Source organism: Phascolarctos cinereus, unplaced genomic scaffold (genome assembly GCF_003287225.1).
Source record: "Phascolarctos cinereus isolate Bilbo 61053 unplaced genomic scaffold, phaCin_HiC Scaffold_3;HRSCAF=262, whole genome shotgun sequence".
NCBI lineage: Eukaryota > Metazoa > Chordata > Mammalia > Diprotodontia > Phascolarctidae > Phascolarctos > Phascolarctos cinereus.
The window spans coordinates 82,781,838-82,796,429 of record NW_027555736.1 but is presented as its reverse complement, the minus strand read 5'-3'; the positions used below and the strand labels follow the sequence as shown (position 1 = coordinate 82,796,429).

Genomic DNA, 14,592 nt, shown 5'->3' with positions numbered 1-14,592 from the left:
TAGAGACAGACCATGTCTAGCTCCGAGTAGCAACCTCTGAAAAAGGTAGAAATATTAAAATGGCCCTCAGTCCTGTGTGTTCCTCTGTGATGGTGGCAGTTGTAGGAAAAGAGAACTCACTTGAGAATCACAGTTTTACAGGCAGATTTCAGAAAAACCTGGAAAACCTTATATGAACTGATGCTGATTGAAGTGAACAGAACCAGAAGAACATTGTACACAGTTAACAGCAACATTGTGTGATGATCAGCATTGATAGACTTAGCTCTCCTCAACAATACAAGGATCTAAGATAATTCCAAAAGACTCGTGATAGAAAATGCTATCCACACCCAGAGAAAGAACTGTGGAGTCTGAACGCAGATTGAAGCATACTGTTTTCACTTTTTTATATTTTGTTTTTTGTTTCTCAAAGAAGAGCTGAATTTGGAATAGAGCTGAGCTTAAGTCTCAGAGACGAGCTAACCTGGGAGCATAACTGACCTTAGAGCTTAGAAGAGACCTCAGCACTTACCCTGCTACCTAAAATCTGAGAAGTAGAAAAACCTCAGAAACCCATCCAAGAGAGTAGACCTAGAAAACCTCTAAAGATACTAGGCTTACACAGCCTCAACAGGAGAGCAACCAACAGAGAAACAGCCCTCCCGGGAGGAAAGCAAAGAGGCCCAGAGGTGGAATGACCTAGGGGTAGCAACCAACAGAAAATTAGCCAACCAATCAGAACAGAGAGCTCAGATCAGTGAATTCTTGTGTATACTATCCCTAAGGGAGACAAAGATATCATCAAGGCCCACAGTCCAGAGTCGTGACCTGCCCTAGTAATGTGTTCCCTATTCATGTACATCTTTACTATGGTTCTGTAAATTTGTACCCATTGTCCTCACCATGGACACTGTGAGCAACGGTGAGAGAGAATTCCTTTGTTTCTGGGTGGAATGTTGCTATTATTGTTGCTTTTTCTTCTGTTTAGTAAATGTTTCTGATTAAGAGTTTATAGAGTTCGTCTTGGCTGATTTGTTCGACGGGAACCACATTTGAATTACCAGTGTCAGTAGTAAAAGCACAGCTCCCCCAACACCAGGGTTACCTATTACTCTGAGAGAATGATTTGTGACAGTGTGTCTGTGTGAGAGTGTGAGAGATGGAGTAATCAAGCAAGACAGGAAGGGTGGTGACGAAGGGTAGGGGGTGCAAAGGAAAGAGTCAGGTGCCATGCCCTATGTTACATATGCTTAAAAAAATAAAACAAAAAGCAGTACAATAAGGATTCACAGTTTAATACACAATCTTCTTTTTCTCTTCTTTAAATGCGGAAATGTTCATGGTTGTCAGTGGTTGTCAAGGTCATATTTGTCATGGTTGTCAAGGTCATAATCATGAAAATTAATTTAAACTTTTAAAAATAATTAAATTTTGGGTAGAGAAACACCCTCAAAGAGGGACAACAAAGAGAGCTTCTGTCTGAATAGACCAAGATGGATCACATCAACTCATTTAAATTTTTAAAAGTCGCAGAAGACAGAATCAAGGGCAGGTAGTGAAAGATGAATACAAAACATAGCATGGCACATATTTTTTCCTTTCCCATCTAGATCTCTCTTTTGCTTCTGCCAAACTACCAGAGTGCTTTGCTCATGGAAAGCACTTAATATATTGTTGTTGAAATTGTGACATTCCCAACCTTCAAAATCCTGCTAAAAATGTATCCCCCTGAAGACTTCTCATTAAATCCTCCTTGACTGGCTAATCTAGCCCGTCTGGGAAACCCTTCAGCACTCACACTGATACCTGCGCAATTGTAATTAATGACCCTCCATACACTTCAAGCTTGCTAGCTCCGTGACTTGTATTAGACTGAAAATTCCTTAGGAAACAGGGATCACAGAATTTCCATTATGTATTTCAGTGTGCATCCAGTGCTTCTTACACTGTAGGTCATGACCCCATATGGGGTCACAAAAAATTTGGCCACAATAAAAGGCTTCTGAATGTGCCACGGCCAAAAATTAATTTAAAATCCAACATGTAATGAATCCGAGGTGTTTCTGACAGCACTTGCTCGTGTTGCCTCTGGCAACTTCCATGCAGCCTTGGTTCTGAGCACAAAGCATGTGCACTTTGCACTGCGCATGCCCTCGGGCCACGTAACAGCTGTCTAAATGGGAAAAGGGGTCACAAGTGGGAAAAGTTTAAGAAGCCCTGCTGCCTATACTTAGTGTGCAGTTGGTTAAAAAACTACAATGAATATGTAGTTATACGTTGTCTAGCTGGATTCTCAGCTCTCTGGAAATCTCCCCTATCCGGAAAATGGCTAAGAAATAGAAACTAAGCCAAAAAGATCTTTGAGCAAAGGATGTCACAAAGTCCATATGATTAAACATGGGGCAGTGTGAATGCAATGGAAAGAAATTCTGAATTCACAGAACTTGAATTCAAATCCTGCTCTGCTGTACCGCCTTGGAATATTTATAGAATCTCTCTGGGCCTCAGTTTCCTCATATGTGAGACAAGGGGGTTGGACTAGACCTACCTCTGGTATCTATGAATAGATCTATAATTCTATTCATAGGAAAACATCTTAAGATCTCTCTCTCAAAGAGTATATTTACCTTTATTCCAGATACCAGACAGAAACACAGATTTCAAAGGCCTACTAATTTGTGCAGGGACCACACTGAGCACTTTAAAATTCCTCACAATATTGGGAAATACATGTCATCATGATTATGATTATCATCCTCATTTTACCATAGAGGAAACTAAGATAAGCAGAGGTTAAGTGACTTACCCAGGGTCACAGGGTTAGTAATTGTCTGAGGCTGGATTTGAACTTGAGTCTTCCTGATTTCAGGCCCACGGCTCTAGCCATTATACCCCCTAGCTGACTCTATAGTTCTTAAAATTTTGGCCATCTGGTTTCTAAGTCCAAGAAACAATCAGAAAGTTTGCCAGGGGCTACTACAAGGAGGGAGAGGTGTAGGGCTGTATGAACTTTACAAGTACAGAATACTCATAGGGTATAAATAATTCCAGCATACAATATGTTTTAAATGAATGATGTGTGGGTCTTTTTTGTGTTCATACAATCATAGAATTTACAGATGGCAAAGTCCCTTCATTTACCTAGTCCAGTATTTATTGGGGCAGAGAGGGGAGATCTTGTGATTTGCAGATTATCCACAAAATCTTGGTTTTAAGTTAGATTTTTTATGAGCTAGAAAGGCCCTTAAGGATCATCTAGCTCCACCCTATCATTTTACAGATGAGGAAGCTGAAACCTATAAAGTCTTATTTATAATTCCACCTGCTCTGCCTGAATAACTCTTTTTGGTGTCATAAAGAGGAATTTTGTTTACACTAATCCAAAAGGATCAGTAATACACTTCTTGGGACAGAATGCACAGATTTTTATCTACACTTGGCCAAAAAAGTACCTAGTTATTTCTATCAATTTAGACAGCTAATTTGGTGAAAAATATCAGTCAGTCAACTGTTTGGCTGAACAGTCCAGTCTAATCAATCAAAACAGTTGGTCTAGATTTGATTTCCTAATTACATCCCATAGGTAAGGTAACAGCTAGAACCTAACACATAGGCAGATGCCAGGTCTCCACTGTGCATATGTGAACTATCAGCTAAAATTATCACTAGGGATAGGAAGATGGGAGGAATAACATTGTGAGGCAGAATGCATACTGTATTTCCAACTGGAACTTAGCCCTTGCTATCTGCAAGGACTGATTGAAAGATTTTTTAGTAACATTTCCCCATTAGACTACTAAGATTTGAAAATTATTCTTTACAGAGAAGAGGAACATGCATTGGACTTCCAGTCAGGAAAACTAGAGCTCAAAACTTGCCTCAGACTCTTAATAGCTGTGTGACCTTGGGCAAGTCACTTAAACTCTGTCTGTCTCAGTTTCCTGGACAGTAAAATTCAGATAACAATAACACCTACCTCTCAAAGTTGTGAGGATCAAATGAGATAATACAAGGGTGTCCCAAATCTTACTACAGGTTTAAGCTCTCATAGCTTAAAACCTTAAACCATTTTAAATTTTAAACTCTCATGGCTTAAGACTTTAAGCTATGAGAGCTTAAACCTACACTAAGTAACTTTTGGGATATTCTGTATATGTAAAACTATTTGTAAACCTTAAAGTGCTATATGCTAGCTATAATAATTGATATCACTATAATTATCATAATTATTATTAATTGGGGATTTTTATAAAAAAAAAAACTTCAAAACTATGCAAAGGACAACTGTTCCTGGGCATTCTTTCCCTTGGTCAACTCATTCTGTCTCAAGGAGTCAATTATTAGCTCCATGAAGATGATCTCTAACACTTTATAACCAGCCTTAATCTCTCCCTTCAGCTCCAGTCCCACATCTGAACTGACGCTAGAGATCTCTTCCTGGGTGTCACCTCAAACTCAAACAAAGTCATTTTGACTATTATAAATACCCAAATTTACTACAAAGGGCATAAGAAGGAAGACGCTATCTGCATCCAGAACTGATAAGTAGAAATATGTATAGAATGATTTTACACACACACACACACACACACTCACACACACACACATATACATATTTGTGTCTAATGGTAGCCATCTCTGGGGGGAGGAGGGAAGAAAAAAGGGAAAAAAAAGAAATTTACATGATAACTTTATTTTATATTTAAAAGAAATAGCAAGTTGTACATAATAGATTTGAAGTTTCATGTACAATCTTCTTTATTCTACTGTTATGGAAATATTTATTTTATTTCATAAATTAAAAATAAAATAAATATTTTTAAAAATGAAAACAAACTCAACATTTTAAAAAACTGAGTCCAGATTTCCCCCTTATCCAGCCCCTCCTACCAAATACTTCATTTCTATTGGGAGCACTAACATCCTCCCAGTAAGTTTTGAAATATCAGTCACTTCAACCCCAAAAGACTAATGATGAAGCATACTATCCACCTCCAGAGAAAGAACTGATATTGATTGAATACAGGCTGAAGCATGCTATTTTTTTATTTTCTTTCCTTAGTTTTTTTACTTTTATTTGAATTTTCTTGTACAAACTGTCTAATATGGAAATGCTTTACATAATAGCATATGTATAACCTATATCTGATTGATTGCTTACTGTCTCAGGGAGGGAGAGGGGAAGGAGGGGATAGAATTTGGAACTCAAAACTTGAAATAAAAATGTTTAAAATTTTTAAAAATATATCACTTTAAAAAAATAAATATCAGTCATTTTTGTCTCTTCCTCTCACCACCTTACCCCCACATCCAAACAGTTTCCAAGTCCTGTCAACTCTAGCTCCATGGCATCTCACACATCCGTCCCCTCAGTGTTCAGGTTGTCATCACCATTCATCTGGACAATTGTATTGCCTTTCTAATTAGTCTTCCTGCCTCCAGCCCCTTCGATTTCCAATCCAACCACCACACAGTCACCAAAGTCATCTTCCTAATCCACAGGTCTAATCATGTCACTACCCTGCTCGAGGACCTTCAATAGTGTCTTTGCCCATGCTTCAAGCCCTCACAATTTTGCTCAATCTACTTTTCTAATCTTATTTTACATCACTTCCCTTCACATACTCTACACTCCAGCTAACTTAGGCTATTAGCCTTTGTCATTGCTCACCTATCCACTCTTCTAGCTGAGGCCTTCATCAGCTCTTGCCTTTACTTTGCATGTGGTTGTATGTGCTGCTATCTCTGATACAATGTAAGCTAATTGTGCTTGCCTTCTCAATGAGGAGGAGAGTGGGAGAGACTTTGGAACTCAAAATCATTAAGAAAGCAGGTTAAAAATTGTTTTTACATGTAATTGGAAAAAATAAAGTATTTTTTTCAAAAAGAACATAAATTATATGGAGGTAAGGAATATTGCTTTCATTTCTGTATCCCTAGTGCCTGGTACAATGCCTGGCACATAGAAGATATTTAATTAATACTTGTTGATTGGTTTTTAGTGTTTACTTGTCATCTCTCATTTTTTTTTTTAACAAACTGTTCCACATGCCTGGAATGTCACAGGAAAGATAGGACTTTGGATTTGGAGTCACAGACACCTGGGTTCAGATCCGATCTCTGACCCTTGGGCAAGAAAGTTAACCTCTCTCAGCTTCATTGTTCTTAACTATGAAATGGGCACAATAATTGCATTACCTCCTTCACCAGATTGATATGGAGCTCCAATGAGATAATATATGTAACATGCTTTGCAAGCAATAAAGCACCACAAAGAGTGTCAATTATCATTATCATCTTCATCATCATTAGCTGCAGCAGCAATATTATCATTATTACTTTTCCAGCAGTCTTTAGCCAACATTTTGTTCCATATTATGGAACACCTACTAATCGGATTATACAGACCTGTAGCTTCTTCTTTGAGTCAAGGGAAAGTTAAGGTTAATTTTTCATTCTGATTTTATTTGTTCTTGAGGAAAATGAGTAGTAATTAAAGAAATTCAGTGGTTTATTTTTGTACAGCTAAGGAATGTGTTTTATTCTAATTAAATTGAAGATCTTATAATTTGGCACCCAACATTTCGAACTTCAGAGACTATGTCTATCTAGACAAAGCAGAACAGAGTATTGAGTACTAGACACAACTGAATAGTACATTTGGACAGTACAGCTAGCAAGATGGCATGGCTCGGTGGAAAGAATATAGGAAAGAGTCTGGAGACATGAGCTCTAGTCCCAGCTTCACCAAAGATGACTCTGTGTGTGTGTGTGTGTGTGTGTGATATCTCAGTCTTCCCCACTGTAAAATGGGAATGATACTTCAGAGTTGTTTTTGAAGTCTAACTAAGATCATATACGTGAAGGTTCTTTGAAATGTATAATATAGTAATAAACATATGGCATTATTCTAGATAGTGCTGCATATAATGGCACTTAGTGCTAACTGTAGAGTAACTGTAGAGTACCTTAATGGCTTGATATTACTAAGGTTTGTCTTCATGCCAGAAGTTTGAAGCAAAGCCACAAGAGTCAGGAAGGACTCCTCTTGCCCTGCCAAGACTCAGCCTTGGAATATTCTCACATTCCACTGTACAATAGAGATTCATTCTTCTCATTCACGTAAAACTCCTCAAGAAGCCCATCTATAATTAGTGCGTCAGCTTCCTTTTCTCTCATTCTTTTTAACTTTCTACAATCTGGCTTCTCACTTCATCATTCAACTGAAACTAATGTCTCCTAAGTTACCAGTCCTCTCTTCATGGCCAAGTCAAATGGCCTTTTCTCATCTTTGACCTCCCTGAAGCTTTTGCCAGTGCCAGTCACCCTCTTCCCTCTTCTCTGTTCTCTCCTCCTATCTGTCTGACTGCTTCTCAATCTCCTTTGCTGGATTTTCATCCTGACTGTACACTATCCTATCCTCTAAGGCTCTTTCCCGGGCTCTCCTCTCCACTCTCTCTATACCACTTTGCTTGGTGATCTCATCAGCTCCTACGGATTCAACTGTCATCTCTATGCACATGATTTCTATACCTATTTGTCCAATTCTAATCTCTCTCTTGACTTCCAATCTGCCATCTCCAACTTCCTATTGGACTTCTCCAACTGGATATCTTATACACTGTCCAAAACTGAACTCATTTTATTTCTCCCCAAATCCTCCCATTTTCCTAATTTTTCTATCACTGTCAAGAACACTGTCATCCCCTCAAATCATTCAGGCTTGCAACTAAGGTATCATCATTAACTCCTCACTTTCACCTCCCATAACCAATCAGTTGCCAAGTCCTACCCTGCCGTCATAACATCTCTTATATACGCCCACTTCTCTTCTCTAACATTACCATTGCCATGGTACAGGTGCTCATCACCTCATGCCTGAATTATTGCAACAATCTGCTGGTTGATCTCCTACCTCAAGGCTTTCCCCACTACAATCCATCCCCATTCAGTTGCTGAAATGATCTTCCTAATGTGCAGATCTAGCCATCTCATCCTCCATTCAATAAACTCCAGTGGCCCCCAGTCATCCCCAAGATCAAATATTAAATCCACTTTTTGGTTTTTAAAGCCATTCATAACTTGGTCTTTTCTTATTTTTCTGGTTTTCTTATACCTTACTCCATTGCATATATTCTGTGATTGAGTAGCATTGGCTTCCTTGCTCTCTCCCACAAGATACTCCAACTCCTGATTCCAGCCCTTTTCATTGACTGTCCTCCATGTCTGTCCTGGGGCTCAACCCTTCTCATCTCCACCTCTTGACTTCCCTGGTTTCTTTCACGTCTCACCTGAAGCCCCACCTTCTTCAAGGAGCCTTTCCCAGTACTCTCTATCTTAGTGCTTTCCCTCTAAAATTAAATATTCTGAATGTTGTTTGTACGTAGTTGTTTGCATAATATCTTCCCATTAGACTCTGAGATTCTGAAGAGCAGGGACTTTTTTTGCCTCTCTTTATATCCCCAGCCCTTAGCACAGTGCCTGGCATATAAATGGAGCTTAATAAATGTTTGCTGACTTGACTTAACTCCAATGCCATCTGACCTACACAGAGCTTTATTTGAACTACATTGAGCTCAATGCTTCTCCCCACCCCCAGCCCAGCAGGTGCAACAATATACCCTCCTAAGCCATAGAGGGTAGAAGGGTCACCCTCTCCAGGATCCCTGGCTTTTCAGAGACAGCTGGACAGCTTTCATCAAAGCCTCCCTTCTGGAAGCCAAAAACAACAGTTTCATGTTTTGCTTTGTTTTCTCAGTTGAAAAATTGTGTAAAGAAAAGTCTGCTCCAAGGCACTTCAGAGAATATACTGATAAAATGTTCCTAGTATCATGGTCCTGGAACCTCAATTCATGCATTTCCAAATCCAATACTGGCACATTTATAGGTGAGTGACATAACTATGACAGCTTGCTCTTCCCCCATCCTGACTAAAAGAGGGAAAAATAAGACTTTACAAGGGCTATTTCAAAAAGTCTCATCTGAACAGCCTTTCAAACACTCCATTCATTCACCCCCAATTCTACACTATTTCTAACAATCCATGTTCCTTTTCCTCTTTCAAAACTGTTTCAAAATTAACCTCCTCCAGGAAACCTTGCTCAAGCCTGTTCAAATAACTTCTTTACTCTCTGACCCTGGTTGCTTATCTACTATGCCATAGTCATTCCATGCTATACTGTACTTATATCTTATTTCCCAAGTAAGATCAAAGATTGTCATTGTTGGAATGAGCTTTAGAGATCATCTAAGCTCAGCCCTTTGCTTAAAGGGTAAGGAAACTGAAGTCCTAAGAGACTACTCAAAGTCACACAAGACTCAAGTATTAGAACCATAACTTGAGCCCAGGTCTTCTGACCCCCAAATTACTGTTCTTTCTACAAATAATAATAAATGACACACACATGTCATTTCAAAGTTTCCAGTGCTTCAATATACATTATTTCACGTGAGCCTTACAACAATCCTGTATTATATAGCTCTCACTAACTTCATTTTGCAGATGAGGAAACTGAGGCTCAGATACTGGTGCACTGATACTACTGAGATCTGTCTTAATGCCAGCAATCAGAAGCAAAGCCATCAGGGTTGGGATGAGTCCTCCACCTCCATCTGACCCATATAGAGTTTAATTTGAGTCCCATGGAACAAGTGACTTGCCATTCAAAGCCACACAGCTAAGATGCATCACAGGCAGAATTTGAGGCTATAACTTCCTGATCCCAAAGCAGAATTCTATCTCCCATGCTGATGCTATATATCCTGCACACATTGTTAAATCTTTTTCAATGTTTATGTACATGTATTCTAAAATACGAGGGCTTTTAAGCCTTAACATAGAAGATTTAAAAAAAAAAAACAACCATCAGATCCACCAAGCCCAGAACTCTTAGAATACTACCCATAGAAGTTGTGATAGCCTAATTCAAAAGCGAAGAGAAGGGTTTCCAAGGTCACTATGTACAGTTAGATTTGACTGTCGGAGAGTCTTCTGTAACCACTCATACAATTCTGGTACCAGGGAGTTAACACGTTGGTCCTATGCACCTTCTATCATAACATATGTCCTATCATTCTATCATTGTTCTCATCCATCTTACATCATAATATTCATTGGTTCCATCCCTTACTACATCATAACAAATGTCCTGTCACCCATTTATTGGTCTCAGTCCATCTTACCTCATAACAAGTGTCCTATTATCCTCATTAAAAAGTGCTGAATTATGACAGGGAAGAGACTGGTTTTGCTCCCTATGAGCCGACTCTCCTTTCTTCTGCTGAGATTCTATCACTCCATTACTGCCCTCATCACTCCCCTCGCTGTTGCTATCCTCTCAACATCAGGGCTGCCTTGCATGTTTTTGTAGCTTCCTCCAATTCTCTTGGATCTTCACAACACGATTGCTCATTCTTTCCTGTCCTGTTTTGTTTGCTCATCATAAGCTACATGAGGTCAAGGTCCCTGGTGTAGTAAAGGGAACCTTGAACTAGAAGTCTAGAGGCCAGCTAGAAAGAAGAGCAGGCTCTGTCACTCAGTCCCTGTGTCACGTTGACCAAGTCATTCTCCCTGTGCTAGACTTTCTTCATCTATAAAAGAAGGGGGTTAGACCAGATGATGCCTAAGATGTCTTCCAACTCCAGCTTTCTGGGACTCTGTGCCTTATTTACTTTGGCTTGCCCACACTGTTGCTCATACCTAATACTAGGAAAGGAAAGCACAGCTAAATTAAACAATGACTAGGGGAGATGTGATAACCATGAACAAATATTGGGAAGGTGTAAACAAACGATGGGAGAGGAAGAAGCTGCCTGAAAAACTATGTAAGTGGACTGAAAGGGGAATAATGATTTTACTATAAAATGGGAATGATGCCTGCAGTGTCTGTTTCACACATTTATTGGAACACTGAAAGGGGATAAGGTACAGAAAAGAGCTTGGCAAGCTCAACAGAACTATGTTAATTAGTTATGAATGTTAGGAAAATCATTTCTGATGTAGCAGCTAGAGAGTTGATCTCAAAGCCACAAAGATCGAGGTTTAAGCCCTGTGTCTTATACATAACATCTATGTGACTCTGAACATATTACATATCTTCTCAGAGTTCTAGGCCGGCTGTTCTCAAAGTGGTCTGCAGCACCCCCCTCCAGGAGTCCCTGAGACCCTCCATGGGGGTCTTTGAAGTCAAAACTATTTTCATAATACTACTAAGAGATTATTTTCCTATTAAAATAGTCCTACTTTTTCCAACTATATATCTGTATGAGTTTAGATTTTCTTCAGATACTTCAACTAAATCAATAGATTTCAACAGACTGAAAGCATAAAAAGATATGAGAATCCTGCTGTCTTCTATTAAGCCAGACATTAAAGAGATTTGAAAAAAATATGCAAAATGATGCCATTCTTCTCGCTAGATTTGTTTTGTCTTAGGAATTATAGTTATTTTTTCATAAAAATGTCATGTTGACATGTAATGGATTTGTTATTTTTAATGAATCCAATATTTTAAAATGTTTATCAGTTTTCATTTCTGATATGGTAAATATCAATACATATAACCCACATAAACAAAAGCTCTTTTCAATCTGCAATAATTTTCTAGAGTGCAAAGGGGTTCTGAGGCCAAAAAGTTTGAGAATCACTGCTCTAGGCAACTCTCTAAAACTAAAACTTCCAGAATAGATGTTAAGGGCAGTTAGGTGGCGCAGTGGATAGAGTACCGGCCCTGGAGTCAAGGACAACCTGAGTTCAAATCCGGCCTCAAACGCATGATACTTACTAGCTGTGTGACCCTGGACAAGTCACTTAACCCCAATTGCCTCACCAAAACAAACAAACAAAAAACAACAAAAACAGAATAAATGCTAACCTGCATTGGTAAAGGGAGTTTCCTCTCCTGGGAGTTCCCTATACCAAAGAAATCATAGATCCATTCTTTATTCCTATTCCTATACTTGCGCACTGTGTGGTAGGGGAGGTAGCTTTCAGACAAGCCAATAGCTCATGGTCATCATGGTCTTCAAGGCCAACAAATGAAAGTCAATCCACTAGCACTCATTAAGCATCTACTTTGTGCCAAGAACTGTGCTAAGCAAATAGAAAAAAAAGTGTGCTGCATTATTACTAAGTTCATTTGTCAATACAGACAACCGATTTAATCCTCCAAGTGGATTATTTAACCTCAATTACCAGAGTTGGCCCTGCACTGTGCAGATACAGAATGCTCACTACTATACTGAATTCTAATAGACTGGAGATTATCATCTGGTACATAATCTACACAGAGAGCTTAACACAATGCCTTGGTACATACCAGGTATTTTTTAAATGATTATTCACAATGGTATATAGCCTGTTTTACTTTGGAATTCAGAGTAGCCTGAAGCCCACATAAATATTCCCTGTATAACTAAGAACTTCTTTGCCTTCAATCACTAGCTCCTGGGTAATGTATTTAGAGGTGATGGTATTTCTTTGGCCGCTGAAGTGAGTGTTAAGTGCCTTTAGCCCTTGGGATAAGAGGCTCTACCATATAAACACCAGTCACTATGCCTGCGTGTGTGTCTCTGACATTGCTGAAGGTAATGCTCCTTCCACAAGCAGTCCGCATTAAAGTTTGCAGCTGCCAGCCCCCTCATGTGGGCAGCCCAGGCTAGAGAGCAATGTGATTGTTTCAAACTTGCATTTGGCAGAGGATCAGGAATCCCCAACCTCCAACATCAGCCCTGGCTCTCGATCTGGCCAAAGATAAGACAACAGCATATTCTCTCTCATCTATACCTCTTCATTAAAGGCTACAGTTGTAAGGAAGAGCAGAAATCCCTTTTCCCCCTCCCCTTCCCCCCCAAAAAAGTGTTCTCAAGAGCCACATTCTGTTTAACAACAAGAAAACAGAAGCCAGGAAGTACCTTGTCAAAGCAGACAAGAACTTTGATCTTTCTTTCCCAGGTACATTTTAAAGAAGGTTAAAGAACAGTTAAAGAACAACTAGTATATAGAGGATGAGCCAGCATGTTCCCTTTGTGCAATGTCTTCTTTGGTCTAATATTAAATTATACATCTATTTCTCCATTAACTAGTTTCTACCTTTATGAAATTACATTTTACATCTGGATTATCTTGCCTAAGCAATTTTTGCAAAATATATATATTATATATTTCCCATATATATGTTTATATGTATATGTATATGTATGGGAATATGTGTGTGTGTGTGTGTGTGTGTATATATATATATATATATATATATATATATGTGTGTGTGGGTGTGTATATATGTATATATGTGTATATATATATATATGTGTGTGTGTGTGTGTGTGTGTATATATATATATATATATGGTAAATGACAAAAGGGACAGAAGTGGGCCACAAGATGGAAGGTCCTTTGAGTCCACCCATCTCAAAAGGAAAAAAAAAACAATATAAATGATCTTAAGAGAAGGTTAACCTAAGTCTTCCATTTGAGCTCCATAGAGTATAATCTTCACACTGTTACAAAGAAAGACTCTACTAAATCTGCAAATTCAATTCAACAAATATTGATTAAGTGACTATTAGGTATAAAGCATTGTGTTGGGCAGAAAAAAAAATCCAGTCCCTGCCCTCAAAGAGTTTACATTCTACTGAATAGTAAGGAGCTTCTTTGTCACCCTAATCCCTTAACCACATATAGCAAGGGTTCTTAATATTTTTTTGGTGATAGACCCTTTTGGTAAAGCTAGTAAATCCTATGAAGCCCTTCTTATAATAATGTTTTCAATAATTTGGGAAAATACTAAATTTCAGCCATAAGTTAGTAAAAATAAACATGTAAAATTTTTCCCATCCAAGTTCACAGACCCTGTGAAATCTGGGGTCTATAGATCCCAGGTTAGGGACCCTAGACTACAAGTTGGTGAGTCAGGAGTATGTACCAGAGAAGGGTTAAGTGGAGATTGTGAGTCTAGTAAGTGAAAAGAAAGTCATGAGATTTGCATGTAGAGAGTGGGGTTACAATGGTTATTTAAATGAAGGAGGAGAGAGGCATAGACTGAGAGAAAGTACCTTGGATCAAGACTAAAGCATACTGGGAAGCCAAAGAAGGGTTCTAAAGAGAGGGTTGGAATGATCATAACAGTGGTATGGTCACAGCAATGGTGGATAACTTCGACAGTGAATTTGGGAAACAACTAGAGAAGTATGGAAAATAGTGCTTATGGCGATGAATTTTTTAGAGAGGAGTTTGAAATATACCAAGCCAATGATGATGCAAGCCTAGACACAGTTGTGGCTGGAGAGGCAGTGAGGGAGAAATTCAAGAGATATTGTTAATGAAAAAGTAAGATTTAGCAATAGATGGCATAATGGGACGCAGGTAAGGGCAATATAAAGTCCAAAGTTACTCCGGGCAAATGTTCTAGATATAGTGGAATGATCCAGCTTAATAGAAGAGTGTGACACAAAAGAGAATTGGAGAGGGCATATAAGACAACATTTACTGAGAACCTGCTGTGTGCACATTGTGCTTGGCACTGAGGAGGATGTTTCAGTGGGGAATGGGGGTAAGTGTGGGGGAACCAAAGGGGCAAGGAAAGAGCTACATGTTCAGATCTAAATAATTT

The 14,592-nt window shown here is 38.8% G+C and overlaps 1 protein-coding gene across 3 annotated transcripts in view; it reads right to left on the bottom strand.

Annotated features, from left to right (window-relative positions):
* Positions 1-14,592, bottom strand: part of SLC16A12 (solute carrier family 16 member 12) — a 98,839-nt gene that overhangs the window by 59,574 nt on the left and 24,673 nt on the right. For 2 of the 3 annotated variants that reach the window (XM_020964162.2, XM_020964159.2), the window contains exon 1: positions 10,165-10,543. The exons of the other annotated variant lie outside the window; for it this stretch is intronic. The gene's annotated coding sequence lies outside the window, so the exon portion shown is untranslated. Of the gene's footprint in view, positions 1-10,164; positions 10,544-14,592 lie in introns of those variants that run through there. 3 annotated transcript variants of the gene reach the window in all.